The sequence below is a fragment of the Lepisosteus oculatus genome, chromosome 14 (assembly GCF_040954835.1).
Source record: "Lepisosteus oculatus isolate fLepOcu1 chromosome 14, fLepOcu1.hap2, whole genome shotgun sequence".
Taxonomy (NCBI): Eukaryota; Metazoa; Chordata; class Actinopteri; order Semionotiformes; family Lepisosteidae; genus Lepisosteus; species Lepisosteus oculatus.
In genome coordinates, this window is record NC_090709.1 from 19,790,842 (window position 1) to 19,814,464 (window position 23,623).

A 23,623-nucleotide genomic window follows, 5' to 3' on the forward strand; every position below is an offset into this window, starting at 1 on the left:
CATGGCGACCATACAGGACTTGCACAACGTTCACGAATTCGTGAAGGTCTCGGAATTTCTCACATTTTGCAGTACCCTCAATAATTTCTTCTGAAACGGAGATTTAATAACTGGTCGGAGACACTGGGGCAACAGTCCCCATTTAACACTACAAAGTATACATTGCCACAAACAAAATACGTGTTCCTAAAAAACGTCGCAAGCGCAAAAGATTCCCAATAGCCTCCGAACACAACTATAAAGTTTGTTTTTACAGCGGTGAATCTATTTGGTAATAAACAAACAAGCCAATAGCATAATACTTTAACGCCCTCGCCAGGTGGTGAGGAGGAAGCGCACCTAGGCGCTCATAGTACCGCGGAGCAGGCTGGGAGTTGTAGCCGGGGGGAGTCTGAGGGTCAGCACGATGATATGTATCTGCATATGTAAATATTGTGATAGTAGTTTTAGTGTCCTGTAGAGCTCTATAAGTGTATAGCCCAAAGTTAACGAGTTACCACCCTAGCCATGTGTAAATGTTCTGTCTGTCTCCTCATGTGTGTATAGCCTGTGTTTGGTTTTTGTGTGGTTTTGTTTGGAGAATAAAGCCGTCGCTTGGTTTACTATCATGTCTCCACTTGTCCTTTGTCCTGAGGGAACCTGAAAAATATTACATTGGTGTCAGAGCGGGCAGGATGGACAAACCGTGGCAGATATTAACTGATTCTGTCAGGCGCCGGCTAACCCTAAAAGAGACTGAACCAACCGGCAGCACACATACAGAGCCTGAGCAACTCCTGGGTGCGACAGGTGGCCACAGCCCTTACCAGAGCTACTCAGTAGTGGACCTGCCGGTAGAATTGGGGCAACTGCCCACTACTCCCGCCCAGTGGATGCCCCAGAGAGAAGATGCCCTCCCTGCCGGAGCCGGTCAGCTATTCCCACACCCGCCAGCGCGGGTGCGACCCAGTCGCTACAACGGGGAACCGCCTTGGGAAACCTATGAGGTGCAGTTCCAGCACGCGGCCCGGACGAAAAGGCGCTGAAAGGAGCGGCCTGCCAGGTGCTCCTGGATGTCCCAGAGGAGGACTGAGGTGAATACACGGTGCTGGCAGCAGCTCTCCGGCTGGGCCCGTTCGCCGCTGATGTCATGTTCCTCGCCCGCCGAGGATACGCGACTTTCCCCCGGGAGGCGCAGCGGGAGATGGCTCTTCAGGCCTTTCTCAAGGACCTCTTACCCGAGGAACCGTGTTCAGGGAGGCTGGAAGCGCCAGCAGACGCAGTGCGCCCTCCCGGCTGAAAGAGGAGTCCAGAGAGGGGGAAGAGAAGCCAGCCCGTGCAGCGATCCACGCGGAACAGCCCCGTGGGCTTTTTTGCCAATGCTGCGGGAAGAGGGGACACCAAGCCCGGGACTGCCAGGCACCTGAACCTCGCACTCATAGATAGGCGTTGGGAAACGGGAATGGGGCGGCTCAGTGCGGGGACGGCCGCCCTTGAAAACTTCACCCCCGGCTCCGGAGAGCGCTGTGAAAACCATCGCCCCTCACGCCACCGTGGGGCGAGTCAGCTGTAGCCGGGGCCTGTACCTCCACTGCCAAATGGAGGACCAACCCTGCCTGGCCCTGCTCGACACCGGTTCATCGGTAACCCTACTCCGGCCGGGCGTCCTCCCCGACACCGAGGACACCAACCCCCCAGGATGGGAGGCCTCCAGCCTGCGGATGAGGACCGTGACGGGACAGCCAGCTGCAGTCCGGGGGAAACAGGTGCTTGCCTTCCGTCTGGGTAAAGCGACGGTGCGCCACCCCTGCTACCTCGCTCCCATCCAGGAGGACTGCATCCTGGGGCTGCTGCAGCGAGTGGGGGCGAGTGGGGTTTCGACTTGGGCCGGCAGGAGTTGGTGTGGCAGGGAGAGCGACTTCACCTGGTGGAGGGCAGGCTGGGGGAAAAAGAGGCAGTGGTGGCGGCCAGGGCAGACAGGGCCTGCGAGCTGGGAAGTGAGCGTGCTGGATCCTGCCCCTGAGTCACCCAGAGTGTCAGACAAGGTCTTTGGCTCACCGGGTTGGGTCCCTGTTGAGTGACGCGGGAGTCACTAATACAAGTAATACTTCTACTTTAATGTGTCCTACACTGATCTACACTGATCAAATGATCAGATTCAGAGCCTGTGCAGTTTGTGCTAATTAGAACAACGCCAGTACTGAACCCTCAGTACCGTACTGAGCACAAGCTCAGCTGCTCTCCAGCTTTGTTATGCACGCACACGGTTTTTCATTGCAATTGAGTTCAGAGCAGGAGCTGATCTCCAGACAGTACAGTGTTAAGTTGTCTGCAGCCTCATGTGAATTTCGTCAACTAACCCAAAGTGTTTTCTATAGCTTTCAAGTGCAGCTCATTTATATTGCCAATGTAACCCAACGGGGGCTCAGGCGGGCGCCCTTGCCGCATAAGGTCGGCCCCCCACCGTCGGGGGCTCGAATGCGGGAGTCCAGCATCACTCAACAGGGACCCAGCCCGGTAAGCCAAGGAGAGATCTCTCCAAAGCCAAGAGGCTGTGGTCCTGCTATCACAGGAAAGGGCGGCGATGTCACCGCTTTGGTAAGCCGGCTCTTACACACCCTGATGGCCATATGCGTTACAATATAAAGGAATGTAAATGATATAAACGCAACACGATCGAGGCAGGAGTCGAACCTATAATCTTCTGATACATTATCCATTATGCCACCGGCCCTGGTATTGTGGTGCTCAAAAAACACGTCTTTTACATTTTTGTCTGTTTAAAAATATAATCTCTTTAAAAAAGACAAAGGGTTTGTGTGTCGCGCTAAAATTCTGCTTTATTTCGAATGCAAATAAAAACCGTTTTCTTCCAAGAAATCTTACATTTTGTCCCATCCTTCATACTATACTTCTCTCTTGTAGTAGTAAAGCATTTTGATTTAAACCGAACAATACATTAAAGGTTTCATCTATATACTTACACATAATGCTCACTCGGAAGACGCCGCAGCTCAGGTTTCACAGAGATCTTAAGTGAGATCGATGGATTTAGAGTCCAGACTGCGAACTGACAGCTGACAGGTCTTTTATAGAACCGTTTTGATTTTCTCCGTGTTCAGCCTGCCTGTGTGTGACTACGCTGTCCCCATGACGTCATTGCCCTGCTCTCGCTGCTGACACATGGAACGGTTTCACGGTCCGGTTTCAGCCTCACAGACTCGTCCAGACCCCCACTGAACGATCACCAATCAATAACCTTCGAACTCTGCGATATAGGCTCCTGTGCTCCGGTTCATGTGTGAGAGAAGACACTGAAAAAGTCGTGTGAAAGTGGATTTTGCACCTGCGCCAGTGCTGTAGTGGTATCATACAGACACCCATACAAATCCATCACATGTTGGAAGCTCTGGAAGGCAACGTAAAATATTGCTCTGTCCGTTGATTGATTATGTAAGCACGCTTTATTTCAAATTAAAATGCAACGTAAAAAGATCAAAGTTGATTCAAAATCATTTAATTTAAAAACTGATAAAGCTAATGCTCTTTCAGGCTTATATCTAGATTTTAAAAGCTCTTTAAAAAAGTCTATCGCGATTTTGAAAGTTAGAGAAGGTATACCAGCGGGTGCCTTCATATCGCCAGCGTCAGTCTCGCCTGTAGCTGCGAGAAGGTTAAAAGCACACAAGTGATCTGTCTTTCGTCAAAATAATTGCTGGAGCATCAGGACGCAGAGCACCATCCAGCAGCTGTAGACGATGTTTGTGGAAGAGAGATTCTGTTTTCAGCACAGGGAGCGAGAACGGGCTTAGTCCGGCTCCCAGCAGAATCCATTCTTGTTTGGATACTGTCAGACTGGGCGTCTGAGGCTCTTTGGATCGCAACGTGAAAAAAAGAACAAAAACAATTGCTCACATCTTGTGATTTCCACGAGAGGAAGGGAATAAATCACTTAAAAAAATCAGAACTGAAGATTTGGATCCTCATACTTATCAAATGATAATAATAATTATGAAAATATCAGGTTGTGTTTCTGCAACATTTCATGCACAGGGCTATTGTGTTACTGTCTATTGTCTTATCTTCTGTCCTATTAATATACTCATACTTATCAAATGATAATAATAATTATGAAAATATCAGGTTGTGTTTCTGCAACATTTCATGCACAGGGCTATTGTGTTACTGTCTATTGTCTTATCTTCTGTCCTATTAATATACTGCACCTGAGTGACTAATGAGAAACACTTTTCATTATACTATGCACCTGTGTAAGTTTAATGACAATAAAGTTGAATTGAATTGAATTGAATTGAAGTACGCCATTTCTTTCTAAAAATACAGTAGTTTGTACATAATAAAAATGTACAATTCACCACTGGTATAAACAAATGTGTGTCTTGTTTGCCTTATTAAGCATTTGTTTAAAAAATAAGTTCACAATACGATAAAAACACAGAAAGCACAAACTTAATAATACAGCGATACAAAATCAATATCAAATCATAAAGCCAATTAAGTACCTATCCTTTGAAAACAGTGACATTTGTATCTACTTTTGAATTACAAAGCAGACAGAGTAGTCCCTTAATTCAAAGATCAGATCTTGGGCAAAACAAGACAATCAGATGTTAGCTGAATTCGGAACAAGAGCCTCTGCTTCGTCCTTTATTGAGCTTTTGATCAACGTCTGAGTGAAAAAGATTGGCTATTTTAACTCTTTGATTAAAGTACACAAAAAGCACATTCCTTCAAGCTGGAGTTGAAACAGTGACTTAAGGATTCCCTACCATTCCTTCTACAGTCCTCTGCTCTACCAACTGAGTTATCGAATGGATCTAAAGAACTCCTCTCTGTCACATACTGCCTAATGTAGTGAAATATTGATTAAATATTGATTAAAGTGATTAAATTCCAGTTTGACATCAAGTTTCCAACTTGTTTCTTTTGTCTTGGTTTCCTTGAATTTAAGCCACAAACCAGGATTCTGCTGTATAAACATCCGGGGATATTACAAAATGTTTGATGGGGCATCAATCATTCCAGGTGGAAATTCACTCCTTTTTTTTTCTCGAGGCATCATATTAAACATTTAATTTGGATTGAGAAGAGGATCACCATGAGAAACAGAACAAACTGTTTAGTTCTGTCTTTATTAGGAGTTGTATCACAGCTAATGCATGTAAAGCCGTAATGCGGCTTTATGCGATAGTGAGAGTTCAGTTATGCCAGGGAGTGGGAGTGAAGAGAACTGAAATTTAGTAAATTCATATTTAAATAGAGCGTAAATCAAAGTGTTCAATTTTTACAAGAATTGAACCCACGTGGACATGTGTCCACTGGATCGTAAGTCCAACACCTTAACCACTGGGCCATCCTGGTCTACAGCTATATGTCTTTCAATTGTTTAACATTTAAATATGATTCAACAATTAAAAGAAAAATTAAACCAGCACCCTGACACAGAAACGTACCCTGATCTCCCGCGCAACAAGCGGGGGTACTTGTCCGAGGAGCGCTTGTCCGCAGCTGATAGTGAGCTCTGTTTATGGTCAGCAGTCATTTCCTCTTTTCCAAAGATGTTTTCGCCTGCTCTCAGCTTTTTAAAGACAGTCATAAACGCTCAAGAAGTAATTCATGTCAGTTTGAAGTCTGTTCCTGTTGTCTCCGCTTGATGAAGAGCAGCCTTACGTGGGAGACTCCCTCTCTGAAGAAGTTTGTGGTCACCCTGCAAGAGAGAAGAGCCATCAACCACCGAGACAATTAACATTGAACACATGAAATGCAAGATGCTTTCTACTTAGTTGTTTCTACTCTATCTTCTTTGTCAGAAGTGGGATTTAAACAAACATCTCAAGGGGAAACTACAACCTGAACGCAACGCCTTAGACCACCAGCCATCCTGCCTGTGGCTCTTAAATGGAATTATACGTTTTATTTATTTCTACTTGATGAAAAGGAAAAAAAAGTTAAATGTCATTAGGGAAATGTCTTTTTTCATGGGGAAAACAAGCCCGAGCAAACGTAAAGTTTAGAGCAGCGCTCAATAAAAGCTATCTGAAACCGATAGCGCTTCTTATGCACGTACCCCTGACGATGTTATTGATACGTCATATGTGCTCTTTTTTGTATTATATGTATTTTTGTTGTTCAAATAAAAAAATATTTAAAAAAAAAATTTCAGGATGCGTGCTGCTGTAAAAATAAAATGACAGCAAGAATGCTGTATGCAGAGGTCTGAAGCCTCCCAGTGGGCATTGATTCGTCGAATATACGTATATTCACGGCAAAAATATGGCTATACGTATATATATACTTGCCGCGACGTATAATCAATGTCGAATTGCAACCATAAAATCGACGACATTAATAAACGCATATATAACGTTGAAAACACATCTAACACAGTGCCTGAGGCTTTTTACTGTATCGTGTGTGCCGCAACTAGGAGTATACGGCACTATGCACAGTGTACGAAGTAAATTATTTTCGCAGTAATTAATTTATTATATTTATTACTATATTTATTATACACGTGTAAATTAATTACTGTGAAAATAATTTGCAGCTACATGGAGGTTCTGAATCGTTAAGAAAAAATTGTTGTAAAACCAACAGAAAGCACAGACTGCTATAACTAGTCCTAGTTATATAAGGATTTTAATTATAATGATAAACTACTGCAAGGAATCGGTCCACCTGAGCAAACAGGATCATAATGTTGACACTCAATAACGACACTGATATGTGCAGTTCCTGGACGGATAGCCCTCCTGCACATCAAACAGTCTGAGTGACTGTTAGTGTCATTTAATGTTGTCTGACCATTGACAAAGTACAACTATTTTTTTAGGGCGCAAATTAAGTTAGGTAAATCTTTTTGCCCAAAACTGAAGGGCGACACTCCTCCCTCCCCCCGTGATGCCAGGCCTGTCCCCATCCTATTCCATAATGTCATTATATATAATACCATACAACAGTGACCGATCCTTACTAACTGCATGCGTTAAAATTGCACATCAGCACATAGCAGGGGGCACATAGCCGCGATGTATTATCAATGTTAAATTTCAACCATAATATCGACAACATTAATACGTTGAGAAAATATCTAACCCAGCATATTTTCCGGTTATATACCACAATGCATTGTTAGTATTCGTTGGTCACCATTTTGGACACGTTTTTCAAACGTAGAAGTATTTATCCGCAAATATCTCAGCAATGCTCTTTTGACGAGTAAGTATGAATAATAATACTATCTGAATACATATAGATCTTTCTTAATATTATTTTGATTAAAATAGTACGTGAATAAGCAAAAAATGGCATATAAAATAGTGTGAATGGGGAAGATGACACAAAATCGTTTTGCCGTTTCTCTATTCTTATTCTATGTTGTACTTTCAAACTTTGGGTACTCTTTAAATAGGACAGACTTTATTGCTCAACTGCTATGATGCAAGCCAAATTTATACATTTATATCAGCTTTGAGCTTAGTAAACCGTTCATTTTTAGATTATACTTAAGAAAATATTAATCATCATTTATTTGGGAAGTAATATAATATTATTTTCTCCTAGCTGCGGTGCTGAAGTCCCACCCTACATCAACAGAAAAAGAAATAAAGGAGCACGCAATGTGTTACTTGAAGAATGCATATGCAAGGCAGGGGGCCAGGAGATCTGGACACTGAAAATAATAGGTTTCTGGTTCTAACTGTTAGGACAATTAGACAAGGTTTGCAAATAGTGGACAAAAATCATCTTAACTTCCATTGTAATATTTGTTTTCTTGGAAATATAGAAGTTGTACATTTTACAATTTATATTTGAATCAAAATGTGGTTTTGAGTTAGTGTGTTAATGTAATTAGTTTGTGTTTGTCATTACTATACTGTATATTGCCATGTTACCAGAATTTTTAGCTGAAGTTTAAGACTAGTTGTGTTTTTATGATTATTGCCCATATGTTGATTGTTGATTGATTGTTTACAATGTATAATTTGAAATACATATTTTTCAGATGTGAATGTGTATTTTCAGAATAAATTTCTAAACCAAATCATTGGCTTGATTTACTAGTTTCTACACCTGTAAAACTCTTTGATGTATAATAGACCTCTAACCATATACGTATAATAGTCCTCTAAAGTTATCCGTATAATAGACCTCTAACCATATACGTATAATAGTCCTCTAAATTTATTCGTATAATAGAACTCCAACCATTTACGTATAATGAACATCTAATCATAGACGTATAATTGACGTATAACAATAGACGTATATTAGAATTTCATTCTAGATGAATTGCGGACCACATTTAGACGTCTAAGGTATGCGTTTAATAGACGTATATTATACGTCTTTTGCCCACTGGGGTGTCTTCCGACTTGTCGTAGCTGTTGAAGAAGCACCTGTTGAATCTCACCCGGGATTTCCTGAGAGATTGTTCAGCGAGCTAGTCCTCCGTCTGCACTTTGCACTGAGCTGAAAGCTGTGTGAGTTCCTTACTGCGTGTCCTGTACTGTTACATGTGCTCTCGTGTAGATTATCTATGTGGAGAACAGCGACAAGAACACATCGAATTTTTCCCATATGTGAAGGAAAATGCTAAAGAGCCTGAAAGCTTTGAACATTTAAGTTCGCATGTTTTATATTCTTCATATACTTTATATTCCTTACAGCAGAGTAAGCCAATCGTAAGCCAATCACCAGCGGAATTAACATTAATATACTGTAAAGTGCTGTTACTTGGGAGTGTTAATCTACAATTAAAAGAAACACGTGGCATCTAGAGCTCTAAAGAGGTTAACATACAGTAGACGTCTGTAACAGATCTTTTCAGTTCATTGCTGTTCCTCTGGCTTGGTGAGCCTTTGGAATTTTAAAACAGCGTTTTGCTTGCCTCTCATGTGGTCTGTGTCCATTAAGAGCCGCACCATCACTGTGTCGTGTGTGGTCCTACACAACTACACAGCTATCTACTGGAGTCATCTTTTGTCTGGCTTCCGGTCAAATTCCGCGTGGACTTTAAAATCCTCATGCTCACCTATAAGGCTTTACATGGCTTGGCACCTCAATACCTGTCTGAACTTTTATCGCCCTACTCCCCACCTCGCAACCTCCGCTCTTCAAATTCTGCCCTCCTTACTGTCCCCCAAGCCCGTCTACATTGTATGGACGACAGGGCCTTCTCCTGCTATGCCCCCAAGCTCTGGAACTCTTTGCTCAAGGATATTATAGGGTCACCTTCTCTAAACTCCTTCAAATCCAGACTCAAAACCTTCTTCTTCAGAAAAGCCTTTACTTAACTGGTTCCATTCTTCACCCCTCTGCTCTTCTTAATACCACCTTCCACGGTCTCCTCTATTGTTATTGTTGTATTGTTGTAATTATAATTGTGTCCCAATTGTGTGAAATCTTCTTATTTATTGTTGTAGTCTTCTTATTTATTGTTATTATCATCCTGTAAAGAGCTTTGAGAAGCCACCTTTAAAGGCGCTATATAAAATAAAGTTTTTTATTATTATTATTATTATTATTATTACTTATACAGCAGTACAAAGTCATGCCGAGGTTGTGAGTTCAAGCCTCACCTGGAGCAGTTTTGCCTGTTATTTCAGCTACAGAAACTTGCTAGTGGATTTAGGTTGGTTGTTCTGTTTCTTTTACCGCTCGATGGAGCTTTATTAATGCAGGCACACCTGCTTCCAATTTTTTAACAATTTACAAAGCCTACAGTGGACGACATTTGGCTCCGGCACACATCAGTTGCTTGGGATATCATTATAATATTTAATTTGCTTTCCCGTCATACCATTTTTATTAATAATGATGTTTTTATTAATAAGTTTATTTAAAACATGTCATTTATTATTGATACAGTTTCATTCTGTCTTTATTAGAACCTGTATCACAGCTAATGCACGTTAAGCCTTCAGGATGCAATGGTGAAAGTTGAGTTATCTCAGGGATCGAAGAGAACTGAAATTTAGTAAATCCATATTTTAATAGAGTGTAAATCTTCAAAGTGTTCTGTCACTTCAAAAGCAAGTTATAGGAGCAGGGATTGAACCCACATGGACACTTGTCCCTTGGACCTTAAGTCCAATACATAAACCACTCAGCCATCCTGGTCAACAGTTTCAACTGCTCAATTGCTCAGCCATCCCAGGTTCACCTTTCCAGTTCTGTGTTACACAGTTCATTAAATATATTTGTTATTTTAATATATTAATTGAATATATTTATTATATTTTCGAATGGGATGGGACAGTACACTGGTGGTTCCCAGGGGAAAACAGGGTTATTGAGCCATTGGGTATTCTGAGAATAAATTGGGTGGGTGAATGTAACCGTGTGGTAAAGTAAAACAGTCCTCTTAGATGAAGCGCTACAGATGCAGCCCCTCAAAGTGTATAAGACTTACATTTATAGTACTGCTGACACAAATGTAGCCTCTACATCAGACCAAAATAGAGATGTGTTCACTTAATCATGTGAAGGATCTCCTCATGAATCTGTCTCAATCGTCAGTGGAAATAGAAGCCATTAAAATACGATACATGTTCACCTTCAACCCCTTCTGCCGGACGTGCTTGTTTCTGGAATATTTGCAATGAGTACCGAATTAAGAGTTATGTGTCCTACTGGTATCTTTTAAACCGTGAGGGAAATTCGGTTATATACAAACAGGACAGAGACAAAGTAATAATCCTATTTTAAAGTGTCTTGCATTTTAATTTACTGATCAGATAAATTGAAATGTTCTGATTCAGAGCCCCTGCAGTTCATGCTAATTAGAACCACAACAAATCTCCTGAGTCCTGAGCACCACACTGAGCACAAGTTCAGCTGGGGTCTGACTTTGTTCAGCACGACTTCTTGTTGCAGTTAAGCTCAGAGCTGGAGACGATTTCCATATTCTACCGATTTCCATATTCCATATTCTAACTAGTCCAAAACTTAGTACACAGTACACACTTTTTAAGTGAAGTCAGGTTGTTAAAAAATTAAACCAGCACCCTGTCACAGAAACGTACTCCGGTCTCCCGTGCAACAAGCAGGGGTACTCAACACTGTACTATGGTGGAGCACTTGTCTGCAGCTGAGCGTGAGCTCTGATTACTGTTAGCAGACATTTCCTCTTTTCCAAAGACATTTTCGCCTTCTCTCAGCTTTTTAAAGACGGTCATAAACGCTCAAGAAGTAATTCATTTCAGTTTGAAGTCTGTTTCTGTCTCTGCTCTTGATGAAGAAAAGCTGTGCGTGGGGGACTCCCTCTCTAAAGATGTTTGCCGTCACCCTGCAAGGGAGAAGAGCCAAAAATCACCGAGGCAACTACTGAGGCAATTAACATTTAACACGTCAATAAATAATAAGAAAGAAAAAAGAAAACTAGCCCAAACAAATATAAAGTTTAGAGCAGCGCTCAATAAAAATGATCAGAAACCAAAAGCGCTACTTATGCGGATCAGTATATTCCGATACCGGTGGTTCGGCAGAAGAAATAAGAATAGTTGAACTTCAAGCACTGTCTTGCCATCACGGCTACTCTGGCTGCAGCTGCTTTAAGATCTACTCAGCGGGCACAGAAAGTTGTAGGAGGTCAGACTGGTTTGCGCTGTCCAAATAACAGTAAGCGAATTTAAGCTTTTTCAAATAAGAGTATTTACAATATAATACATACTTCAAAAGTGTTACTAATTAGCATAAGTGTTTTGGCAGATTGTGGTCTTCAATTAGTAAACGATGAAGTGTTTCCCTGCTCGTGAGCAGACCTGCCTCCATTTACACAGACTCCTGCTCAGCTCTTGATTTCACAGCAGTTTTTGAACAGAGCCCAACGCTGTAAGCAAGTTGAATTATGAAAAGTCATTAGGCACTAGGGATCCCAGTATGCTATTGCGTCCTACTTGCACGATCCTACTACATGGTTGGAGAGATCAAGAGGAGATCAAGAAAATTGGACTCAAACTCATGAGATTAAAAGTTTCATGCTCTACCCACCGTGGTAGCTGAGCACCTAAAACATACCTCTCCAATAGTTTCCCGAATTACGCTACAATCTTTATTTTCTTGTGGGTTGTGTTTAATGCATAACACATTCTGATACTTAACGGCGACGTTTCAGGGCAACAGATCGCAACCCTCAGCAACAATAAGCAGGACTTGGTTGTTCGGAGTGTGAAGCCAGGAGTATGTCTTGATCCTTCACTGGCTGCTATTTGAAAAGCCGTCATAAATGACGCGTAACAGAGCTTTATGCAGCTGGCTTTTATGCATCACAATGCATCAGGAAATACAATACTATCAGGAAAATAAGCCAATTAGAAATACGCAATACAATGTCTGTTCCCAAAAATGCAAGCTGTTTTACACTGACGTCACTCCATTTGCGATAATTCAGATTGTGAAGACAACTGCTCCCTAGCAGATCAAAATATTACACAAAGGCTGTAAAGCACACTCTGAATCGATCCGAATATTTGATTTCCGCGATCCGTTTAGTCAACAACAGGCACCTTGGCGCTTCTCCAACAAAGCATTGCTCAGTTTAGTGAACTACTGGTGCTTTCAACACACCACTTTGTATAGCTCATCAGGATGGCTGAGTGGTCTAAGGTGCCAGACTCAAGGTTTCATATCCTTCCATTGTTTGGGGGTTCTGGTCTCTGAATAGAGGCCTGGGTTCAAGCCCCATTCATGACAGCTAGTCTCCTTTTCTCCCCGTCTTGTGCTCGCTGAAAATGACAGGTAGAGGAAAACGGAGAAACCAGTTTGCGGGCCCATCATGGGCAGGGAAATGCTTCGTGAACACTTCAATGTGATTAGTGGAAAGTCAAAGAGGCTTCGATTTCTGCCTTAAGAACTGTTTGCACGAGAAACCAGGAGGTCACTTAACCCCTATTAAGCATACAGGATAGAATAAGGACATAACAGGAAAGGAATGGGACATTTTGTGTGTTTGTGCATATGTTAACGCATTATCTACATCATAGTGCCTTACCTCATTTGCATGATACCAAGACCATAGAGCAAGCTCTTACTCACGAGTGAGATTCAAACCCATGCCTCCAGGGTGACACTATTATAAAACGTTTGGAAAATGTGTTGGCTTTTATAATTCATCTTCTTTTTGGAGTGAATGTTGTATTTGAGAAAAAGCAAAGATGCTCACTAAGGTAGTGATGACACAGGTTCTGGCTATGCAGAAACTATGAATCATATTCATATGAGGGCATCAGAAAATAATATTTAATTGCACTTAGTTTATGAGGCTGTTAAAGTGTATATATATATATTGCTTGTCCTGTCTGGTTTAAAAAAAATTAAAAAGCTGCACTGAAAAAAAAACATAAAAATATGGAATTATTAGTAATGGTGCCAAAATAGATTTTCTTATCAAGAGAGATTCATACATTTTCTCCAATCCCTTATTATTTACCCTTTATTGCATAAATAGTTATTGTGTTTGATAAAATTTAGATTGTGCAACAAAGATGTGTCTCTTTTTCTTAAGAGTTACAGTTAAGAATCCTAATCTGTTTTATACACATTTCTTGCTTAACATGGTAAGCTGTTACACAATTACAAGCCTATCCAATGAGAACAGTCTTAATTGTAAATTAAACAGGACTAAACTTAACATTCCAAGACTATAAAGGAATAAAGAATTCAATTTAGACTTATATTTTATTATACACATAAAGTCAACTGCATGACTAGAATTCTGTTCTAATCAACCATAAGTAAGAGTAATCATAGTCAACATTTAGATGACTAGACTAAATCAAAAGTGGCCGACTACAAAGTGACCAATAGACATTTTAGGAACAAGTAAAGGTTTATTCCTCTGAAAAAAGAACAAAGAAAACACAAAAAGTCAGCTGTGGAAACTTTTACGGATGTCACATGCTGACGCAGCTACCTACTTCAACTAATAGACATTTCAATTGACAAGACTAAGACTATGATTAAAATAAAAACTGGTGACTAAATTGGTGTGTTTTTAAGTCACCTGACTGGATAAAACTCTTCCCACACTGACTGTAGCTGAATGAACTCTTGCCTGTGTGACTGCACTGGTGAACAATGAAGGTCTTCTGTGTGAGTGGGCTGGTGGGCTATTAAGGTACACGAGTCACTAAAACACTTCCCACACTGATTGCAGCTAAAAGGTCTCTCTGCTGTACGAATAAGGGTGGTGTGGTGGCAATATGGCTAAGGATCTGGGCCTGTGGGTGCCAGTTCAAATCCTGAAGCTTACTGAGGAATCCTACTCTGTTGGATACCTGAGCAAACCCCCAAACTCTAACTGCTCCAGGGGTGCTGTACAAATGGCTCCCCCTGTGCTCTGACCCAAAGCTTCTCTCCCAATCTGTGGGCCTCATGGTGAGCAACCTGTGAAAAGAAAAATTCCTAATACAAAAAAATTTATATGGCCAATAAAGTGATCTTAATATGTGGGCTCTTCAGGTGATTCAGTCACTAAAACTATTCCCACGCTGACTGTGTGAGTGCGCTGGTGGGCTCTTAAGTTATTTGACTGACTAAAAGTCTTCCTACACTGATTGCAGCTTAATGGTTACTCTCCTGTGTGAATACGCTGGTGGGCTCTTAAGGTACTTGACTGACTAAAGCTCTTCCCACACTGACTGCAGCTGAATGTTCAGTCTCCTGTGTGAATGTGCTGGTGTCTTTTTAAGTGGCTTAACCGACTAAAACTCTTCCCACACTGACTGCAGCTGAATGGTCTGTCTCCTACGTGAATGTGCTGGTGACTTTTTAAGTTGCATAACTGACTAAAACTCTTCCCACACTGACTGCAGCTGAATGATCTCTCTCCTGTGTGAATGTGCCGGTGTCTTTTTAAGTTACATAACTGACTAAAACTTTTCCCACACTTACTGCAGCTGAATGGTCTCTCTCCTGTATGAATACGCTGATGGACTCTTAAAGTACTTGAATCACTAAAACTCTTCTTACACTGGCTGCAGCTGAAAGGTCTCTCTCCTGTGTGAATGTGCTGGTGATTTTTTAAGTAGCTTAACTGACTAAAACTCTTCCCACAGTGACTGCAGCTGAAAGGTCTCTCTCCTGTATGAATGCGCTGGTGGTTTATTAAGTGGCTTAACCGACTAAATCTCTTCACACACTGACTGCAGCTGAATGGTCTCTCTCCTGTGTGAAGGTGCTGGTAGGGATTCGAAATGCTAGACTGACAGAAACTCCTCTCCTGTCTGTGCCGTAATGGCAGTTTATCCACTCTATCTGAGCAAGGCCTTAAGTGATTCTTCCTCATCCTCTGATTGTGCTGGGGTCTCTTATTCTGCAAATGCTCCATGGAATGGTCTTGCTCTGGGTGCTGAAACAGAGCTGTGTTTTCTCCACCATGTCCTTCAGTGTGCTGTTCAGCAGTGTGAATCATCTGGGGCTCCTTCTCCAGCTCTCTGAGACTAAAACCGCCCAGCTCATTCAGTTGTTCCTCTCTTTGCCCAAGAACAGACATGCTCTCCAGTTCATTAAAACTTTCAACAGTTTTCTCAGTAACCAGATTTTTAAACCTGTGTGTAAAGTCATCGGATACTAAGGGATCGTATAATTGTTTTAGACTCTGCAATGACAATCTCTCCACTTGAACAGAACAAGGCCTAATTATTATCAAGCCCTGTTGGAGCTGCCGTTGTTCCTCCCTGTACTGACTCTCCTCTGGGTGCTGTAACTCAGTACTATTCTCTTCACCAGGGACATCAGTCTGCTGCTCTGCAGTGTCAATCAACTTGGGCTCCATGTCTTGCTCTGGAAGATTTAAAACATCCTGTTCTTCACTGTGCTCTTGTACAGTGACACAGCCCAGTTCATTACAACCTTGTGTAATGTTGTTTGTGTTCAGATTGTTAATCTTCTCTGTAAAATCATCACATACTAAGAGCCCAGGTGTCTCACTCTCAGGCTCTGTCTTCATCATGGGCACAGAGTCCAGATCCTTGACACTCTGTCTGCTGTCAGTGTGCTTCTCACTGAGTGTCTCTTTCCCTTCTGCAGCAGTGAGCTCTGTCTCCTGCATCAGACTGGAGCCCCACTCCTCCTCACTCTGCTGCTGTTCAAGAGAAGCCCATTCCCCAGCATCAGGGAAATCACTAGACTCTGATCCTAAAAAACACAGGACAGGAAACCAAGACCTTTATAATAATAACAACAACAACAACAACAACAACAACAACAACAACAACAACAATAATAATAATAATAATAATAATAATAATAATAATAATAATAATAATAATTAACTTTATTTTATATAGCACCTTTAATGGTGACTTCTCAAAGTGCTTAACATGATGCCAACAACAAAAATATAAGCATGATGAGAATACGCTGTTTGAGGAGACAGTAGATGGTAATGCTGGGCGATAATTCGATAACGATAATTATCGCGATATAATTTTTCTCGATATAATTTTAACAAAAGTTTGATAAATGTTTGATACATATGTTTATGCTTTGCACATGCGCACAAAATACTACGAGTGCGCGTGTGTGTTGCAGACCAGGCAGCTAACGTGGTGTTGTTAACCCACACAGTGGTGGCTGACAGGATTGAAGAGTGGAGAAATGAGCGACACTGAAGCAAATGTAGTGCTGCCAATGACCAGCTCGAAGGACGATGACATCATCGACAGAAAAGGTCATTCAACTTTGGTAATTTGGAGATATTTTGGCTTTTTACGATCAGACATAAAACAGAGCAGCGTGCACAGCGTTCTATTAAGATATTTATTTTGTACATTTTACTCATGCATATTTTGACATAAAAAAGACTTGAATACTCTCTACTTCAGATTTGTTTAATGTTTCTGCTGTTTGGCAAGTGTTTGTTGTGTTCTTAAAATAAAGAGTTGTTAATTTACCAATTAACTGTCTGGTTTCTTCAACTTTCACTCAGGAGAAAAAATCTGCCTTTAAACTTGAAAGAAATAATGATTTGACATTTATCGTGATAACTATCAATATCGACTGATATGAAAATTTTTATCGTGATAATGTTTTTGGCCATATCGCCCAGCCCTAGTAGATGGTGGCACAAAATACAGTAGGAGCAGATGGGTAAAGAACAGGTAGATAAAGGCTGTTCTAAAGAAGAATGTTTTGAGTCTGGATTTAACAGAGTTTAGGGAAGGTGACTCTCTGATATCCTTGGGGATAGAGTTCCAGAGTTTAGGGTTTAACAGAAGGGCCTGTCATTCACAGAGTGTAGATGGACTGGGGGACAGATAGGAGACCAGAAACAGAAGAGAGAAGGTTGCAAGGTGGGGAGTAGATCGATATTAATTCAGACAGGTACTGCGGTGCCAAGCCAAGCAGAGACTTATAGGTGAGCAGGAGGATTTTTAAGTCGACAGGAAACTTGACAGGAAGCCAGTGCAAGGACTCCAGGATAGGAGTAATGTGAGCAGTTGTACTAGACCTGGTTAGGGTTCTGGCTGCCAAATTATGGACATACTGGGGTTTGTTCAATGTGGATTTAGAAACCCCAGAGTGTGGAGTGTTACAATAGCCGATTTGGAAGAAGACAAAACTGACCAAAACGCTGACCAAGTGGAAATATGTAAATGCTGAAAAGTAAGGAGCCTAATATTTAGCCCTGAACTTTAATACGTGCTTAGAGTAGTGCTCAAAAGGAAGTAATATCTGCACAAAAAGTAGCTTAAATTTTAAACTTGAGATGGCAAAGATATTATTTAGTAGCATGTAATTTAAGTTTTAAAAACTAATTTTCCAAACTTTAAATGCATTCAAACACATTTAATCTTTTTTAACAGATAAAGTGAAAAGGGACTGAAAATACAGCAGACTAGTATTTTATGTAACATATTTTTACACAAATTCATGTATAGCCATTTAACGGTGAACAAAAAAATTCAAATACTGTAAATAAAAATGTAAAGAATGTGGGAAACAAAAATTCAACTCTTATACACCACGCAACAGAAACAGAGCTCCTCTTCAGGAACTAGTCTCTAGTTATCATGCAGCATCTCCATCGAGGAGGAAAGGCAAGTCAAGAGAAATTAAGCTGTATCACTGGTTTTATTATACTTTAAACTACATGCATGCACGTTCTAGTACACTCACAATCAATGTGTGTTGTTTAAGCAGAGGGGAATAAGTGCATATAAAGGGGTAAAAAGTATGTCTACTGTAATAATATCACAAGTACATTACATTTACACTAACACTGCACTGAAAGAAAGAGAGGGGTTGATTCAAACACACCGACTGGACACTCCAGTACACTAACACTGCACTGGGAGAGAGAGAGGGGTTCATACACACACACTGACTGGACACTCCAGTACACTAACACTGCACTGAGAGAGAGAGGGGTTAAAACACACACTGACCGTACACTGGGATGAGTTAATATAGACACAGGCCCTGGAGGACTGTAATTCTTAAACCTATTAAAATTATTTTGTATACACAATCATTAGTATACATATAATAATATAAACCAATACATCGCAAAACTATATATATATATGTCTACTTTCCTAATTACTGATTCAGTGAAACAATTGTTTTCAGCACCGTAACCGTACAAAACAGTTCAGTTTCCACTAAAGAATCCCGTTGCTACATCACAAGTCTTTCCCACTTGACTCTGCATCTCTCCACTATATTCTCACCAGTGAGGAAGTTAAAGACACTGTTTTTAAACTCACACACACCTTGACTACATACAAGTCACCCCACTGACCTGAGAGCTGCAGTTTCGTGTCCATGTCTTCCTTTATTCCTGCAGGGACTTCACAGGGAAGCGTGTGTCCAACATGATCTGTCTGTCGCCGATCTCCTTCTGCTCCCGACTCCTTCTCCCACAGCTGCAATCTCAACTTCAGGCTCTCGTTTTCCTTCTTCAGCTGCGCCACTTCACTCCCGACACTGTCCTCCACACACTGTGTGATTTTAAACACGGCCCGTCTCACCAGAGTCTGGGAGACGCTGCAGAGTTTGTTTTCAATCTCATCCTCGGAGTCAGACATCCTGTTTCGGAACACATGTGAAACTTCATGCACGATCGATTTGAGCAAATCCTCCATGAAAGAGTGAAGCTTAGTTTCCAGATTGAACAGTAAAATTGCCATATTTAACCAAAGTTGATCACAAATCCAGAGAGATTGCTGTGCTGATACTGATATGACAAACACTATGACTCCTACGCACCTACGGGTCTATATTATTGCAAGGGTTTGAATTCACACCTAAAGCAGGAACAGGAACTGAGCGATCACTCCTCCTACATCCTACCACATGACTCACTTCCTTAGTGATTGTTGCTATGCACTTCACATGAAGGACTTTCAGTATGTTGTATCTTGTTGAATTTACAATGAAATAAAATAATAAAAATAAATGTAGCCTTGTTTACAAATATATGTATATAAAATATACACATCAATATATATACACATACAAATATATAAATATTTATATAACGGTAAAAGAAGATGTCATCTTAAGCACTTGGTGTTTTTTAGTACAGATTTTCACACTGTGAAATATTGAAATATTTTCATATATTTCCAGATCCTTCGCCTGTATTGAAATAAATAACAGTACTTAAACGTGTATTGAAATAAAGGCATTAAACTTTTAATGTAATGGATCCATATCTGAACAATGTCTGCTAATAGACGGTAATGTGGACAATTCCTGTTGCCAATTGGTTTGATATCTCCAAGACATCAGGCATTGAAAATATTGTTTTAAACAGAACATGTAAAATGGAATGTAGGTCAAAAACCTTCTGATAATCTAAGTACACCATGCTACATGTTCTGTGCATCCATTAGTTTATGGGCTTTTATGGGATTTAATTAGTTAGACAAATTATATTTCTGCTTACAATAGATAGTTTTATATCTCTATTCATAATAAAGATTGGTTTTATTATAATTGATGATTCCTATAATTTATAGAGATCCTTTGTTTCATTTTCAGAAAAAAACAGCAATATTGATAGAATAAGAAAAATAATGTCCCTAAAAGACTGTGATTTGAATGAAGTCTTTTCTGTCCACATTTAACATTTTACAGCTGACAAACCAGCAGCATTCTGACAGAAAGAGCAGTTGTAAACTCATTGTTTCAGTTGTCCAGAGGAGCAGAGTGACTGAGAGGTCAGAGCTGTTAGCTGGTATTGTCAGGGTGAGAACAGCTCTCCAGCTCCCTCTCATTGACTTCACACCACCTGAGTGTTGATGCTCTTTCTCTCCTGCTCGTCTCCTCTCCACTCCCATCTTTTGTTCTTTTGTTTGATTTATCAGCTGCCCCTCATACATGAAGGAGGCACCAAAGCCAAAACGTTCTGTCTCTTTTCTTTTCAGTATGGAATAAACCTTTACCTGCTCCTGTCTCATTCACTCTCTTTTTCACCTTGTCTGCAGTCTCACATCCTGCTGCTCCATTATCTGCAGTTTCTGTCCAGAGTTTCACCTCCTGCTGCTCCATTGTAAAAATGACTGATGAGTCACAGAACTGTTCTCACCTGTTAACACCCAGTAACATTTCTGCCCTGGTGGCAATTTAAATACCTGATTCTGTATTTTAATGTGTCTGTTTTGTGTTTAATGTCTTCATCTTGCTCTTTTTGTAATGAAATTGTTGTACTTGAAGTTGTAAAACTTAACCCTTGGTTTACCATGAGATTTTGATTTGATTTCTTGTTATAATGTTCGTCTGCATTTGAAACGTTTATATTTCACTATATTTACTAATAATCATACGTACTTATACATACTCCATGTAGATAATGTAAATGAAATCACATGTCACAGTAAAGGCTCACACACCGAGAATTCTTGAAGAATAAAATCACACTGCACAACTTTGGAACATCACGTCCAAGTTTAGTGACAGCAACATTAAAGATTTTAAGCTAAGACGTTTCAGATCACTTTTTTATGAAAGGTTCAAGCAAAGTTGAATAACTTTGCAAGAAACATTTCAAAATCTCAATCAAATCCAGTACGATCCCAATGGATCAATCTGAACTTTCTCCATCCCGACCAGTTGGGAAACAATCTTATGGTAAAAAAATCACACGAAACCACACAGATTCTTTAATGCTTACATCATAATGTTATTAGACTAGGACACTGATGTGAATATGTGTTTGGGTTTCGATTCGCCGATTCTTGTTAAAAAATTGGTGATTTATGATTACAGAATCAGTAGCATCGGAAAGCAGGAGCTCTGTTTCTTAGCAATCTTGAAGGCATGTCTATGTAGAGCACAGTGTGAAAATCTGTACTAAAAAACACCAAGTGCTTAAGATGACATCTTCTTTTACCGTTGCAACTTTTAATCTCAGGTGTACTTTTAGAAGGCATAGAAAGAACAGTTGTGTCGACATTTGCATCATACAGCAGAATGGCGCAGCAGAAGCATGCTGGGCCCATGACCTAGAGGTCAATGAATTGAAACCATCCTCTGAGTTTTATGGAAGTGTAGGGAAAACTCGGTTCAGGGACGCCAAATATGTAAGAAAAGTGGCTCTCTGAAGGCACCAGTTCTGTAGGGTTTGGGCATTTACTGAGACAATTATTAATTGTAGCAGTAAATCACAAAGTTGATTCTTTTGGTGGCTTTAGAATCCAACCATGCGATATAACTCAAACAACGCACACACACAGGTACTAATACACGAGGATACATTTATTAATACATAAAATATGCATGTAAATCTAACAGATCTTATCGAGAGGGTTATCAGAATACAAAAGGTATATTCGATCAGTTACAAAGAGTTACACATATCAAGAGGACATACGTTCAGTATATCATTCATTAAGACCGTTTCGTAAAGTGAACTTGGTTACAACTTTTACATTAGATACTCAAACAAGTACATAACTCTTAGGAATTAAATTGATATCAACTGGTTGGGATAACAATTGAATTCTCGAGCTGTAATGCATTGAAGTTGAATACTCATCCAATCTTTGGGGATTCAGATCTCCTGCGGGCACAAAGAAACAGTTGCAGGCTGTTGCTGTCCAATCCGCGCTCTCTGGCTCCGTGCCAGGCTGTGCTGTGCGGCTTGCGACGGTGCGCTGCTGATGCTCACTGTCCGGCTAGTTAGTGTTGGCTTTAACTAGCAAAGTTTGTGCACAGGAGAAAAGATGACTGTGGGTCCCAGCAAGTCAGGAAGAGGACCAGTTCGTTTATGATGAAGAGCTAGTTCTGAATAGTAATTCAGCTGTCCACAGTTCCGACCTGTTCAGGAGGCCTGCTGCTGGTTACTCTCTGGCAACCTCCACTCTAGACTCTTAGAACAAAGGAAAGTTCTGGCACTCGGACACACTGGCCGTTCCGTGGTTGTCCGGGCTGAGTCTCAGGATGGTCAGGAGGCGCGCTGCGAGAATGTCCTGCCCTTGGGAGCCTTCTGCTCCTGGGCCGTCCTGCCCTGGAATTCTCCTTTGAATTCCCTTTAGAATCTGTCTGAATCTTGTTGAATCACTCAGGCTCTCTGTGTTGCCTGTTTTTACCTGGAGGAACTTCAGCTCATTGATTGGCTGAAAGTTCCATGGGCATCAGAGTCCCACGTGGGTTACTCGGCCCTACCAGTCCCTGATTGGTTGATCAAGGTGAGATATGAGTCACTTAGTCCTGACACTTAGGAATGCAATCCAGATGTCCAACTCGCACTCCCTAGACAGATAGGCACCAATGGATGACCATTGATCATGATAGCCAGGCTTAGCTAAATGCATCCCCCTTTGGGAGCTGTCCTTGGACCTTAAATCACCTTGCATGAATGGTTTCTCTGTGGCTGCACCACAGAGATGAACAGAGAAATGAGGCCTCATTTGGGAAGCTCAGAAACACTTAATTCTGCCTTATTATTAAGCCTCACCGCTACATATCCCCCCTTTTTGAAGGTCACGAGGTCCTGAGGCGTTGTTGCCTTCAAAACAAAACAGAGTTAAGTGATGTCCCTTGCCATTAGAACATTAATCTTAAATGTCTACATTACTCCTCGAGAATTCATACCGGAACCAGCATTGGATACAAACAGGATGAATAACATCTGGAGTATGTATAAACACGGTAGGAGACATTATCTCAGTCTAGGAATTACACATCAGGAAGTTCACTGTCAATATCTGATACCTCTGTGGTAGATATTTGGGGAGAAGTCACTTCCTTTCTTTTGACATGCTACCTTTGACTCATTCATGCTACCCAGAGTACATCTTGATGTGAGAGTACATCATTCAGAGTACACTGTCAGTCATGATCCAGCTTCCTGCCAGTAGTGTTACAATAACAACAGTTCCTGTTCCCAGCCCCCTGATGAACCACAACACCTGTGTTGGGTATCTGCTAGGGTGATTTGGAGGTTTGTTCCATTAAAGCAAACTAACTACCTGTACCTCTTCAGGGCTTACTGTTTCTTGGATTTCTATCCAATTGAATAGTGTGGCACCTGAAGGCATCTTAGACCTCAAGTTTGGTCTTATATTGTCTGGTTCTAGACAGTACAGTGTTAAGTCACCAAGCTGTACTATGGCCTCCTTGGGAACTTACAGGAAAACTATTGGTTAGGTAGCTGCATTGTGGTAGCTGT

At 41.0% G+C, this 23,623-nt stretch overlaps 2 pseudogenes; one reads left to right on the top strand and one right to left on the bottom strand.

The window, feature by feature from the left end:
• Nucleotides 1–23,623, top strand: part of LOC138242516 (zinc finger protein 271-like) — a 681,240-nt pseudogene that overhangs the window by 146,442 nt on the left and 511,175 nt on the right.
• LOC102692383 (zinc finger protein 391-like) lies at nucleotides 816–19,034 on the bottom strand (annotated as a pseudogene).